The sequence below is a fragment of the Vicugna pacos genome, chromosome 14 (assembly GCF_048564905.1).
Source record: "Vicugna pacos chromosome 14, VicPac4, whole genome shotgun sequence".
In the NCBI taxonomy this organism is placed as follows: Eukaryota; Metazoa; Chordata; class Mammalia; order Artiodactyla; family Camelidae; genus Vicugna; species Vicugna pacos.
The window spans coordinates 10309550-10324222 of NC_133000.1; positions in this window are offsets into that span (position 1 = coordinate 10309550).

A 14673-nucleotide genomic window follows, 5' to 3' on the forward strand; every position below is an offset into this window, starting at 1 on the left:
AGTAAAAGAATTATCGTGCTATACATACATTCCAGCATTATTTTCAGAACAGGTGTTGCCACTATACTGATATTACTACTAACCGGGTTCTCTTCTTATCAGTAAAGCACAGCGTTGTCACTGCTGTCATGTTCTTTGGGGTAAGCACATCCCAGGTCTACCTGACCCTCCACCAAAAGGGCTTATATATCTAGAGAAAGTGAGGTGTCTGTATGGGAAAAGGAAGACTGTAAATCTTCATTACTCAATATAGGACAAGTAATTTTAGATCCCAAGATAACCCAACAATAGAGTGATGATGATGTTTGTTATCTTAGGCTGTTGCTGTGTGAATACTATTCATCATAAATTTAATCCTGGTATCTTGGGACTCTGGCAGAGTTCTAGGACTTCATTTCTTACTGTCTCCGTTACAGCTGTAAATCTCAAAATAAATACAATCATTACAAGGAAGCATCAGCAGCTGGGGTAATTAAACGCTACTTGCCTTCTGCCAGGCAGACGGAAATTAAGGACAATGTGTGCTCTTCATTACAAAATAATTCTTTACAGGTAATGTTCTACTTTAAAAATGTTGCTCCTTCTGCCAAAAGGAGCAACTTATCAGGGCGGGTACCATCCCTGGGGTCCCTGGGCATCCAAATGGAGATGCTCAAACTCAAATGCAAAAGATAAAGGGGACCTGAAATTTCCAGGCTCCTGGGGGCTCCGCTAATCAGATGACTGGGCACAAAGACTGGCTTTCTCTTCTCATATTGGAAATGCATTTGCCGTGGAATATTAACCCAATAATCAATAAATATTTATAGAAGACAAACCATCATCTTCATTGTCATCAACTACAAAGAACATTGATTTTGCGTGTGTAACACACACATGACCCACACTAGGGGCGAAAGAACCATAAGACATGGATTAGGCCACAGATGATCGAACACCTGAACTCTAGGACGGAAACTAGGTATGGTACAAAGATACTAAGATGTAAATTGCAATGGAAAGTATATGGCAAGAGATATAGGGACAGCCACGTTAGTGAGCATTATTCTAGATTCCATGATCCAGTTAACAAGAAGTGTAAGAACTGATCACTGTGCTCAGGGAGCTCACAGTTTAACTGGGGAATAGGCTAAACATAAAACAAGAAGAGAATGAGAGGGGTTATACTATAAAGAGCTAAGTTGTAAGATGAAGAATGAGGACCTGTGAAGACTGGAAAGAGAGAAATTGAGCAAGCAATACGGCGTCATTAGTCAGGTGTGGCTGCTAGAGCAGAGTGGGTGATTCATGTGTCCTTGAAAGCAGGGAGAGTTTGGAGAAGTGAAGGGGAGAAGGGAGGGTTCATGGCTTCAGGTGAAAATCATCTCAGTTTTGGTAAACTTTGGAACGTTGGTCTGCAAAACATTTACTCAACATCAGCAATCTGATGGCAGGATTGGACTCTTTTGAACGGGAAATGAGGAGCAGGGCATCTTGCCTAAAACTGTAGGTTCCACTGATGGCCATGCTCTTGTGTTTGGGAAACAGTCTGCTGTCCCTTCAGTAAACACTGACCAAGGGCCTGTTATGAGCTGATATTGTGCTGGGCGCTAGGAGAAGCAGGCAGGACGAGATGAACACACATCAAGGATGCGGCAGAGTGAGCAGGTTTAATTGCAAGCCAACATGATCCATCTATCAGCAGGGATAAATGCAGAGATTGAGAGGAACGTGGAGGAGAATCCCCAAACTCAAGCTTGGGAAGTCAGGAAGAGTTGAGATGTGGAGGATGAATAGGGGTTAGTCAGGTAAGGGACACGAGACTGGAGAAAGCACATCCAGGTGGCATGAACAAGTGGTTAGCAAGCCTCCCTGGCTAGGTTTGAGAACCCAAAGTGGGTCTGTTTGGCTGGCGTGGAGAGGCACGGATTGAGCCTGGTGATACAGGCAGATGTCAGTGGTACCACATTTCTAAGCTGTGTTAAGGAATTTGGACTTTATATCCCGAGGACAGTGAAGAGTCAGTGAATAATTTTAAACTGGAGATCAACACGATAGCATGTTTAGAAACTTCCTCCAGACTGCAGTATGGAGAATGGATTGGATGACCCAGGTTCAAAGCTGACATTACTTCCCGTAGCATTTTCACACCCACATAGAATAGGAGAGGGAAAACCGTGTACAGTCCCGTCTCCTCCATCCATGCCTACTGTCTACCTCTTGACTCAAGGTGACACATTTTATTCTCAGGGCCATGGAGTTCCGGTCCTTGCCATCTACAGGAAAGTTTTCCTGATTCTACCCAGGTCCACTCCTGCAACAGGTAAATGGCTGCTCAAATTTCTGTCTGCTCAACACATAACAATCATGGGATTCAGTACAATTACATTGTGGAGGGGAGCACTCCAGATAATGAGCGTAACTCAATTTAAAGTCTGCTGAAAGCTTTGGTAAAGGCTTATGTGGCTGTTCAGAGAAATTGCAGCAGGTAAGAAAGCCATCACCATAGCCACAGAAGAACAGCTGGTATTTCGACAAAATTAAAATGTCCTCTTAGGAAAGCCTCTATCATCCCCGTGAATAGCTTTTTAGATCTCGAGGTAAAGGCCAGGTATGTGAGTGATAAGGAACATTGTTCAGGTTATACACAGCATCCAGTGGGTAATCCAGGAGCTCCAGATTTCTTTCTCCTTTTCTTTTTTCATCTCAGGCAGTATTAGAGAAAAATCGATCTAATTTCACAAACTGTAGTTCTAGGAAATTTTTTAAAGTATTTAAAATGTGATTTTGAAAATGAGATAATAAAGCAGGACATCTGTGCTTTTTTTTTATTCTAGGAGTCTGAAAGAGTAAGCAGCCCGGCGGCACTTCAGGTTAATAGGATCTGGGTGTGATGGCAGTTGTTTAATATGCACAATTAAATGCTGATTCCAATCATCACGCTGCCAGATATAAATACTATCTGGGGAGGGCTGTCTTATAAGATGACAAGACTAATAGTGCAAACACTGCAACACCATTCGAAGGAGGAAGGAAGCCGTTCTGGAGTTTTACTAAAAATAGGATGCTCACACTGAGAAAGGAAATTAGAAGTCCATGTTCTACCTACTGAAGGTGACCACCCATTCCATCCCAAACAGTAGCGCTCGCTTCCAAACTACTCTCTCTGAGATAAAAGGAGCTTCAATGGAGGAAGAATAAGAAGCTGATAGATCTTTTGTTCTTTGGACAATAGATCCTTTCTTCCTTCCCTTCATGCCATTGTACAACTTTAATTGGATAAACAAGAAATTAGTGGCACAAATAAATATTAATAAGAAGGCCCAAACATAAGAAACAACAGTTGCATTCTGCAATATTTGATATGTGTTTTTTTAAAACCCAATACACATAATTAATTTTGCTCTATGCACAGATTTTTTCAGTTACATTTTTGGGAAATATATTGTTGTCTTGATTCATTATTTTTTAGGTTCTTATCCCAACTGCATGAAACTAAAGAGAAAGAAACATGATCTTGGAAAGAGAAGACAGTCAAAAAGTTTGATATTTAGACATGAGAAAAAGAACCTTACTGGAGAGCATATCCCACTGAAAAAGCAATTTATTTCTGGCATGACAAGGATACTAAACTTCCTTCTTATTGGCACATTTAATCCACTTTTGGAAGCCTTAGTGATTTTAAACGTCTAATGCTTGAAGCTAAACCCAAACCTGAACACTTTCAGAAGGATAAGAGCTGAAGCAGATAAAGCGCTTGGGAGAATTCGGCAGCAGCCCAGGTGAGGGATGGCAGTGGGAGAACAGGAGATGGTGAGAAGTAGGCTGACTTGCGTTACATTTCAGAGGATGTGGTGCAGAACGAGGGAAGACTCAGGATGAGCTCCATCTGGTCGAGCAGCTGGATGGTAGTGACGTGACCTCGAGAGCTGGGGAAGAGTTGTAGATGGGAGAAAGCTTAGAGGAGGCTGCAAATAAGAGTTCTGTCCAACTTCCCTCCCTCCCTTCTTTCCTTTCTTCCAAGCAGGGTGGGAAGGACATGGGACAGAGGATGGAGGCTACATAGATGGGTCTCGAAGAGGCTTGGGGGGCCCTGTGAGGGCTGGGCCTGCGCAAGGAGGTTGTGGAGAGACAGCCTGGTGGAATCAGGAGACTGGATACATAAGGTGAGTTAAGCAAATGGGTAAATATACCGGGGACACCTGGAGCCAGTTTTCTTACTGTCAGAGAAGGTGGTACAAATATACAAAGGGGGAAAGCCAGAAGGAACCCTGTGATGTTACAGTGGAATTCACAGTGTACGTGTGTGTGTACATATACATATATGCACACATTATATGCATACACACAAATGTGTATATGTGTGTGTATACACGTACACTAATGTATATATATTTCCTAGATCTAACATCAATACTGAAAAAAATGCAAGACAAAAGCCACACATTTCCCTGCATAAAGCCATATCGTATAGTAACTGGAATACTGTTCAGATTAGGAGCTAGAATTAAATAGTACGACTGTATACAAAGAAAGAACCTCGTGCAAGTGATGCCATGCAGCAACGAGCACATCTGATGCTCAGATCTTGATTTCTAAATAGCACTCTCCACTAAAACTCTCAAAGGAAACACTCCTTAAACAATTGGCTGTCTCCAGGGCTGGGCAGGGAAAAACACAAGATGAGCGTGGAACAGCTTTCTGTACCAGAAAGTAAGGAAGTGCTCAGAGAATGATGGGGCTAGGTCAAAAAGACACAGAGGCCGTCCTGAAGGGGCTACCCCTGGTCAGATATGGGACAACTCGAACATCAAAATAAGTAATGACAGTCATGGATTACAATTCATTGAGTCACAGAGGAGTACATGGATGCACACTGATATAAATTAACAAATAACTGAAAGAAGATAAAGTCTTCTTTACTGTGGAATGCCAATAAAGAAGTTCAAAAGGAATGATGGAATTAGAGAAATGCCATTTGTCAACCATCAGAGTGATAACTGATTCAAGCAAAAATCACAGATGACGCTAAAGTTCGGGGGTCAAAGTGGGGGATTTTATTATAGCCTCAAATGATCTCCCTATGAGATACTTATGAATTACTAAGAGTGTAATGTAACTTCACAGTGAAGAAACCTGACTGAAAGCTCCCTAGTCAAGTAATCAAAGTTAAAATAAGAGGAAGCATCAAGCAAACGCAGACTGAGGGACATTCTGCAAAATGACTCATCCATACCCTTAAAGGCCATGAGAGTAAGAAGGACAGAGGAACCATCCACACCGAAGGAGACGAGGAATGTTGGTCCTGGGTTCAGCGTGTGATCCTGAATTGGATTTTTTGCTATGAAAGACATCATTGGGGAAATCTGGGGAAACCTGAATGGGATTTCTGATGACGGGTATTCAGGATTTCTCTATATATAGTCTCTGCTCAACTATTCTTTAAGTCTGAAATGGTTTCCAAATTGAAGGTTAAAAAAAGTTCTGTTTTGACAAGTTATGTTTGAAATGGGTACATAATGAGGGAGAAATATTTCCTCCCTTTTTAAGAAAAGTTTTAATTCTAGATTTTTTTCTTTTGCCTCATGTATTTTGCACAAATGGATGGTATTTTCTGAATTTCTTTGCCCTCATCACCTAAATGAGATGCAACTGCATTACCTGGGAACTTGGAAGAAATTCAAATCCAAGGGCTCCACTCCGAACCTGCTGGCTCAGATTCTCTAGAGAGTGATCAGAATCTGTGTTTTATCAAGCTTTCTAGATCACTGATGATTACTACAATTTGAGAAGCACTGCTTAACACTGGATAATGATCGTTTTTTCATTGAAAACAAATAGATAGCTTTCTTTATCCTTATTTTTAAACTTTTATTGTTAGAACCTATACGCAGAAAAGTATGCAAATCTTAAGGGTACAGCTCAACTAACTCACTGTTACAAAGTAAACACATCTGGGTAACCAGCACCCAGATAAGAAACAAGACACTACCTGTACCTCTGACACTATTGATTAATTTACTTGTTTTTGAACTCGTGTAAATAAAATTATACAGTATGAATATCTTTCTTTGGCTTCCAGCTTCTTTTGTTCAAAAATTTCCCCCTAGGTTTACTAAGTTATAATTGATGAATAAATTTGTATATTAAGATACATAATATGATGAGTTGATGTATGCAGACATTGTGAAATGATAACCATGATCAAGCTAATTAACACATTCATCACCTCACATAGTTACCATTTCTTTTTGGTCTGGGGAGAACACTTAAGATCTATTCTCTTAGCAAATTTCATGTATTAAAAAAAACAGTATTATTAACTATAGGCTCCATGCTATACATTAGGAATACATAAATCCAATATTGACTGTGGCCAGATTTAATATGAGTTGGTTTATCTTTTTGAGAACAAGGATAGATTGTGAAGAAAAGGTTTACCTATGTAAGCAAGGTCAATGATAATACAATTGATGTGAAATCTTAGTACAGGAATTGTTACATATAGGAAACCAATAAAAACTCAATAATTGTCTAGTAAAAACAAAAGGGTGGGAGTCTGGTATGTTACAAAATTTAACTAACTTAATGTGTTAGATTTGCTTTGTAAACATAGGAAAGGCTTGGTTCTCTACTTTCTAAGCTATTCAAGGAATCTGTATAACATGGGAGTTAAATTTTTAGTTTTTGAAATCCAACATAATGTATTAAAAAAGAATGTTTACACATATTGTAATTGTAATCATTAGTAAAAGAAAATGATGCCAGAAGTTTTCTTAACCAACTTCCACTACAGTGACTCATTGGATTCAAAGGTAACTCTCTATTCTCTTTGTAAAACATACTCATGGATACCCTTGGCCATGGACATGCTGATCCCTCATGCATAGAACATCAAACCTCTAAAAAAGGAATTATGCTCCTTAACTTCAGACTATAGTACTAAGTTACAGTAATCAAAACAGTATGGTACTGGCACAAAAACAGACACATAGATCAATGTAACAGGATAGACAGCCCAGAAGTAAAACCTGCACTTATGGTCAGTTAATCTATGACCAAGGAGGCAAGAATATAAAACGGAGAAAAGACAGTCTCTTTAATAAGTGGTGCTGGGAAAACTGGACAGCTACATGTAAAAGACTGAAATTAGAACATTCTCTAACACCATATACAAAAATAAACTCAAAATGGATTAGAGACCTAAATGTAAGACCAGATACTACAAAACTCCTAGAGGAAAACATAGCCAGAACACTCTGATATGAATTGCAGCAATATTTTTTTTTGGATCTGTCTTTTAGAGTAAAGGAAATAAAAGCAAAAATAAACAAATGGGACCTAAGTAAGTTTCAAAGTTTTTGCACGGCAAAGGAAACCACTAACAAAAGGAAAGGACAACCTACTGAATGGGAGAAGATATTTGCAAATGTTATGACTGGTAAGGGATTAATATCCAACATATATAAACAGCTCATAAAACATAAAAAAAAACCCACCAAAAAAAAACCTGATTAAAAATGGGCAGAAAAATTGCATAGACATTTTCCTAAAGAACACAAATAGATGTTCAACAGGCACATGAAAAGATGCTCAGCATTGCTAATTATCAGGGAAATGCAAATCCACACCACAATGAGATATTACCTTACACTTGTCAGAATGGCTATCATCAAAAAGAAGACAAATAAGAAATGTTGCCAAGGATGTGGAGAAAAGGGAACCCTCATATACTGTTGGTGGGGATATAAATTGGTTCAGCTACTATGGAAAACATTATGGAGGTTTCTCAAAAAACTAAAAATAGAACTACCATATGACTCAACAATTCCACACCTGGGCATTGATCTGAAAAAAATCAAAAACACTAACTTGAAAAGATACATGCACCCCAATGTTCATAACACTGTTATTTACAATTTCCAAGACATGGAAGCAACTTAAGTGTCCAATAAGCAGATGAATTAATAAAGAAGATATAGTATATATATACAATGGAATACTTCTTGGCCATAAAAAAGAATGAAATTTTGCCATCTTCAGCCACATGAGTGGACTTGGAGGGCATTACACTAAGTGAAATAAGTCAGACAGAGAAAGACAAATACTGTACGATATCATATGTATGTGGAATCTAAAAAATACAACAAACTATGAATATAAAAAGAAGCAGATGCATAGATACAGTGAACAAACTAGTGATTACCATTGGGAAGGGAGGGAGGGGCACCATAGCAGCGAGGGAGTGGGACTCACAAACCACTGGGTGTAAGACAGGCTCAAAGATGTATTGTACAACAAGGGGAATACAGCCAATGTTTTGTAATAACTGTAAATGGAGTGAAACCTTAACAGCTGTGTACAAAATTAAAAAAATAAAATAGAAAAATGCTGTTGAATTTGATGACCGATTCAGGGGACAGCTCTTAAACTCCTGCTCAGAAGTGATACAAGTACCTTCCTCTCACATCTTCTTGGCCAAGGCAAGCCATCTGGTCAACCCTGATGTTGGTGCAGCAGGCACAGTACAGAAAACACTATAGTCCATAGAAAGGGGCAGGGGCAGGAGTGGGACACAGATGGCACCACTGTGTCTGGTGGCATCTCAGGAAAATACTGAAGACACCTAGTACAAACCTTTATTCCTTAACCTGATGAGTACAAATGTCTGGGAGGACGTCCACGCCCTGGAAGAAGGCCAAGCTAGACCATAAAATGCCCAAGAGGGGTGGGGGATGGGCTTAGTAGGGAAGAGTGGCAAAAATGTTAGCTAACAGTATAATCTGTGTAAATTAAAAACAATTTCACTCTCTCCAGCTTAAAACAAAACAAAACATACCGTATGCCTTCCACTGTACTATGTTTCCTCCCTTCTTTCAGTTGGCTTAAAAATATGAAAAATCTCCATTAAAATGCAATTCTTATCCACAAAGGGAGGCTCATTAGGCCAGTATCAGCCAACATTTTTATTTGATTTAATTTACTGTTTTCCAAAGTTTGAGTAACGCACCACCATTGGTACATAAGATGATATTAGTGGCACATGGATAAAATATACATTAAAATAAAAAACACATCAAAACTGCAATTTCACAGATATTATTGATTAAAATGAAAGTCATTATTTTTTTTCACTATAGAACTTCCTTAGTTTTACCATTAAAATTTTTTTTTAATTTTAAGTTTTTTATTTTAATGGCAGAACTGGGGATTGAGCCCAGGATCTCATGTGCTAAGTGTGAGCTCTACCACTGAGCTCTACCCACCTGCCCCTAAAGTAATTATTTACATATACAAAGTGAGCTATTTAAAATAAAGATATTAGGTAAATAACAGTGCAGGTGTTTCAACGAAAAAACAAAAAAAGGGAGGATGGCTGACAAATGACAAAAGTTTGTGAGACATCAATTTTATCAGATTAACTCGTTATTTTCTCACTGAAAGGGAAGGTATGGAGGGAAGACATGTCTGTACAATAGTGGGCATGAAGCTGGGAGACTTTGGCATGATTGAGTCTCTGGGTCCCTGAAGCACAAGAAAATATGTCAGCACAGGAGTCACAATAAGGGGGGCATCGAAGTTAAGGAGGACCACAGAAATGTGACATGGAGAAAAAATCCTTGTTTCTTCATATTGTGCAGAGCTGGCTTGGCTCTGGTGAGATGGTGAATAACCAGCTTCCTGGAATTTGTAGATGTCTTTGCAATTAAGACAAACACTCATTAGATTGGGATGATTTCGGTACCTGACTATTGCAAAAGCTGCCCAGACATCCCCAAAGGCATTATGGCTGTGGCAGACTGATGGATGAGAATGCAGTCACAACAGGAATCTTCTTTCTCTGCAATACCAGCTCGAGGATGGAGCAGACAATAGCCTTTCTATGGCTATCATCTTCCATCACAAGTGTTCATAACATCTTTGAAAATAAAATGCTCCAAGTTTGTGGAGGAACTGAGAGCAGCAACAAAGAGTGCCTTTGAAGCTTGTCTCTTCCAGTGCCTTACGATTCCGGGTTTCACACAAACAAAAGCTTTCATAAAGTTCTCCCAAGCCTCCCCGGAGCTGTCCTTATTACTCAGCGTGCTGAAAAATAACCTCAGCTCGGGAAGCAATCTTCTGTTTCTCACCCCCCAGGAAATGCCTCAGCTGTGAGCCTTCTGAGCTCCAGGCAGGGCAGGGGGACGTCTGACCTCCCGATGCGATGTTCGGAAGTGTGCATCGACTCCAGGGGAGAGTGTTCGTGACTTGACTGCTTTAGGCCGGTTGCTTACAAGGTTCAGTCATTGCCCCTGATAAAGAGATCTGAAAACCAAAGTTGCTCACTTGCAAATGAACTGCTCCAAATCGGCTAATGTACAGAATGCCCTTTGGAGGAATGGCATTTTTCTATCTCAAGGTCAGCAAAACTGCATAATTAGAGTTTCAGTCTTGTGAATATACTGCAAACTGCCAGGCTGGGTCAGGCTCGGCCATTAACTAGCTGTGAGCCTTAGGTGGGTACTACCCTTTCTGGACCTTGGTTTCATCATTTTAAAGTTAGAAGTTCAACCAGATAATTTATAACTGCCCTCCCACTGTAACAAGCTGTATGCCAGCACCTTTCCAAAGGTGATCATCAATTTGTTCTGGTGGGCCAGGTGTGAGAAACTGGGGCTTAGGGAAGAAAATGAAGATATTTATTTCTCACACACAGAGAGGAAGGCTTTGTGCACACCTGGCAGTAACTGTTCAAGGTCAGTCCTGTACAGGGTCATTGATCTAGCAGGCATTTACTTGTGGGCGATGAATGAATGAATGTGAACAAAACAGAAGAACAACTTTGGGTATCGGAGGGGCCTCTGACAATGGCATGGGTGGATCACCGCGTCTGATTACTCGAGCATCATTCAAAATAGTAACCTAAAAGCTTTTTTAATTTTGTTTTGTTTCTTAAAGCTCCTTTGATCTATCTTTGAATCTTAGCCATTATCTGCCTGTTTACTCTGAGTCACTCTGTATCCTAAGGAACTAGTACACGGGCATTTCGTGTGAGCTGACTGCCCATTTTCATGAGGGGTCAATAGGACGGCAGCCTTTGAGGAGTCAGGTGCAAGCTCTCTTTCCTTGAAAGAATTAAGATTCTGAATAAGAAACACAAATACCTGTTTCAATGAATTCCCGTAATTTGAAGAACTAAATCCCCTACTGCCTATTATTTTGAAATTTTCATTCTCTGCTCTTAGGTCTGCAAAGGATATATATTTCTTCATCTATTCATTCACTTGTAAATAATCAAATTCCAGTTTGGTGACAACCCCTGGGTAGCACCAGGGGTAGTACCAGGGTAGTACCAGAGGTACAAAGGTGACTCTGCCACAGTCGCTGGCCTGAGAACGCACCCTTGAGTTTGGGAAACCGCCATGTAAACAGCTCATTAAAGAACAGCATTAGTCAGGATTTGGTTTGCTCAGGACAAAAACTCTACTTCAAACAGCTCAGGTTTCTAGGGGCATTTATTAGATCGGGACGAGATAGAAGGGCAGCCAACATTCAGATAATTTTTTATATAAAAGTTTAAATCTTAGGTCTCTTTTGAGAAAAAAATAGGATATTCTAGAAAGATGGGGCTTCCCCCTGAATAGCTGCGAGTGGGTGCCCCTTGTATGCGGCACACGCACTTTCTTCTTTGCACCAACTTGCCATCTGCACTGAGTTTGCATGTTAATTATATCAGCCCTGGTCACTCATTCGTGGTTCTCATTTATTCTCCTCAAGCATATGAATTATTAGGCCCTTGGATGAGAAGAAGGTCAAACTGGAGGTGGGAAGACCAGTTGGTAAGTTACTGCAACTCCGTCTTCAAGAAAAGATGATGGCAAAGCAGATGGAGAGTCAAGAACAGTGGCGAGATATTTTGGTCATGGTGACAGGACGTGGTCAGTGAAGGATTACGTATTCTCACTTCTTCAAAGATATTTTTGGAAGCTTCTGAATTTTTTTCTCTTTATGTATTTATCTTGCAGTTTTATAGAAATCTCCCAGACATGATATATTTTTCTTTCTCGAGGAACTAGCCAAGACTCTGGAAAAAATAAGTCAGGAGGGGGCCCGGCAAAGCAGCCATCAAACAGGAAGCAAGTCTAGGCCCAGGTGGAGTCCCCAGGGAGCAGCTAAGAGAGGGGAGGCAGCTCTTCCCGGAGTTTGTTTCTGGGAAGCAAAGCAAGATCTGGAGACTCTCCCTGAGTGACGTCCACAGCCTTCGGAAGACTTAAAGAGAACGTCTCAGTTTTGAAATAAGCAGGTGGAAGAGTCTGCTTTTCCTGAAGAGCTCCAAGGATGGAGGGAGTGCCCCAAGATTCTTTCTCACTCCTCCCAACAGTTTTCTGACTCTCCCTGGCCAAAAGATTCTCCTTCTTTCCAATTAATATCTGATTTTAAAAAATATTTTAGGTAGAGCAAAAAAAGTTCCCAAGAAAGCTAAAACTGTCCTTTAAGGGTTTAAATATTTAAAACTTATTTTAAATGTAGACTTCTATTAGAGAACACTGGGAAATTACTAATAGTCTCACCATCTAAATAAATTTACTAACATCGTAGAGTATTGCTAGTCTTTTTTTTTATGCTCAATGAACTAAATTGAAATAGTTTTCTGTATTTTTACACTTATAACCTCAAATTTTTAATTATAAGTAATGTAAATATGTGAGAAGAACCCTTTGGTTCTATTGTTTATTTTCCCTCATGTATTTGGAGAAAAAAATACTTGTGCTTTTAAAGTTGCGGGGTTTTACTTCCGACAATGGTGAATGTTTCATGTGGTTCAGAATAAAATATACCTAAGGCTTAATATCAATTTTTGTCAACTTTGAATTTTTAGTAGAGCTTAACTAGGACAACATGGTCCAGTAATTCATCTGTAGGTAAAGTATATGTGCAAAATCTTCTCTATCAATCACTACCGAGTGTTTAATTTATCCTGGCTCTACCACTCACTCTTTGTTTGATTTTGGAGAAGTCATTTTACCTTTCCGTGCCTCAGCTTCCTCATCTTTGAAATGAGGATAATTTTATTTCAGACACCTCAGAAATTATTACTTACATGGTTACTGCTGTTGCTGACAGTAGTCAAGTAGAGGAAAAATGTGAATCTACTTTTCAGTGTAATAAGATTCAGATATACTCTGAGTATTACATTTTTAAATACTTTGTTAAAAATAGATTAAGGTTCTCCTAATGTCTTCCCATTGGGGAGAAAGCTTTCACCTCAGTTGACAGGGTCAAAGAATGTTCTCCCTTCCATTAGTATGCAGGCAAGTCTCCAAGCCGTCTAATCGCCTTTGAAGAGACAAAGAACACATTCACTTTCTCTCACATTCATATTCCCAGGAAACGAAAGGTAGCAAAATCCAGCACCATCTCTTTATTCAATTTCGGAACAGGACGCATCCTTTAATTGAATTCTTATCTAATGACTCAGAGCTTTAAGGCAACTTGAGAACTTGAATTTTGAAGTTTATTATCTATGTTAATTAAGACAAAATCATAATGAATTAGTTCTTGTCTTCCTCCTTCACATCACTCCTCACATCCAAATTACTTTATTGTTGGTTAAATGATAGTGAGCATTTTAAATTTTTATTATTTTTTTAAATTGAGGTATAATTGATATACAAGATTGTATTAGCTTCAAGTGTAAAGAATAATGATTTGCTATTTGTATATATTGCAAAATGATCACCACAATAAGTCTTGTCAACATCTGTCACCATACATAGTTACAGAATTTTTCTTGTGATGAGAACTTTTAAGATTTATTCTCTTAGCAACTTTCAAATATGCATTAGTGTTATTAACTACAGTCACCATGCTGTGAATTACACCCCTTTGATTTCTGTATTTTATATCTGGGAGTTTGTACTTTTTGACTCCATCTGTTTTTCCCACCTCACCCTCCACTGCCTGGCTTTGGCAACCACCATTCCATTCTCTGTATCTATGAGCTTGGTGTTTTGGTTTTTTTCTTTCTTTAATAATGCATGTAAGTGATATCATACAGTATTTGTCTTCCTCTTCCTGACTTGTTTCACTTAGCATAAGGCCCTCACCCTTGTTGTCACAAATGGCAAGACTTCCTTCTATTTTATGGCTAAATAATATTCATTGTATTTATATTCCACCTTTATCCATTCATCCATTGATGGACACTTATGTTGTTTTCATATCTTGACTATTGTAAATAACGTTGCAATGAACATGAGGGTGCATATATCTTTTTGAGTTAGTGTTTTAATTTTCTTTGAATAAATACTCAGAAGTAAAATTGCTGGACCATATGGTAGTATTATTTTTAATTTTTTGAGGAGCCTCCATATTGTTTTCCATAATGGCTGCACCAATTTACATTCCCACCAACAGTGCACAAGATATTTGTCAACATTTTTTATTTCTTGCCTTCTTGGTAACAGCCATTCTAACAGATGTGAGGATATATCTCACTGTGGTTTTGATTTGCATTTCCCTGATGGTTAGTGATGTTGAACATCTTTTTACATGCCTGTTGGCCATCCACATGTCTTCGTTGGAAAGATGTCTATGCACATCTTCTGCCCATTTCTAAACCAGACGTAGAAAACTTGAGACTTTATGTGATTAACATCAGCCCTGAACAACTGATTGTTTTTTTTTCCTGGACTCCCACAGCAATCTAAGCTA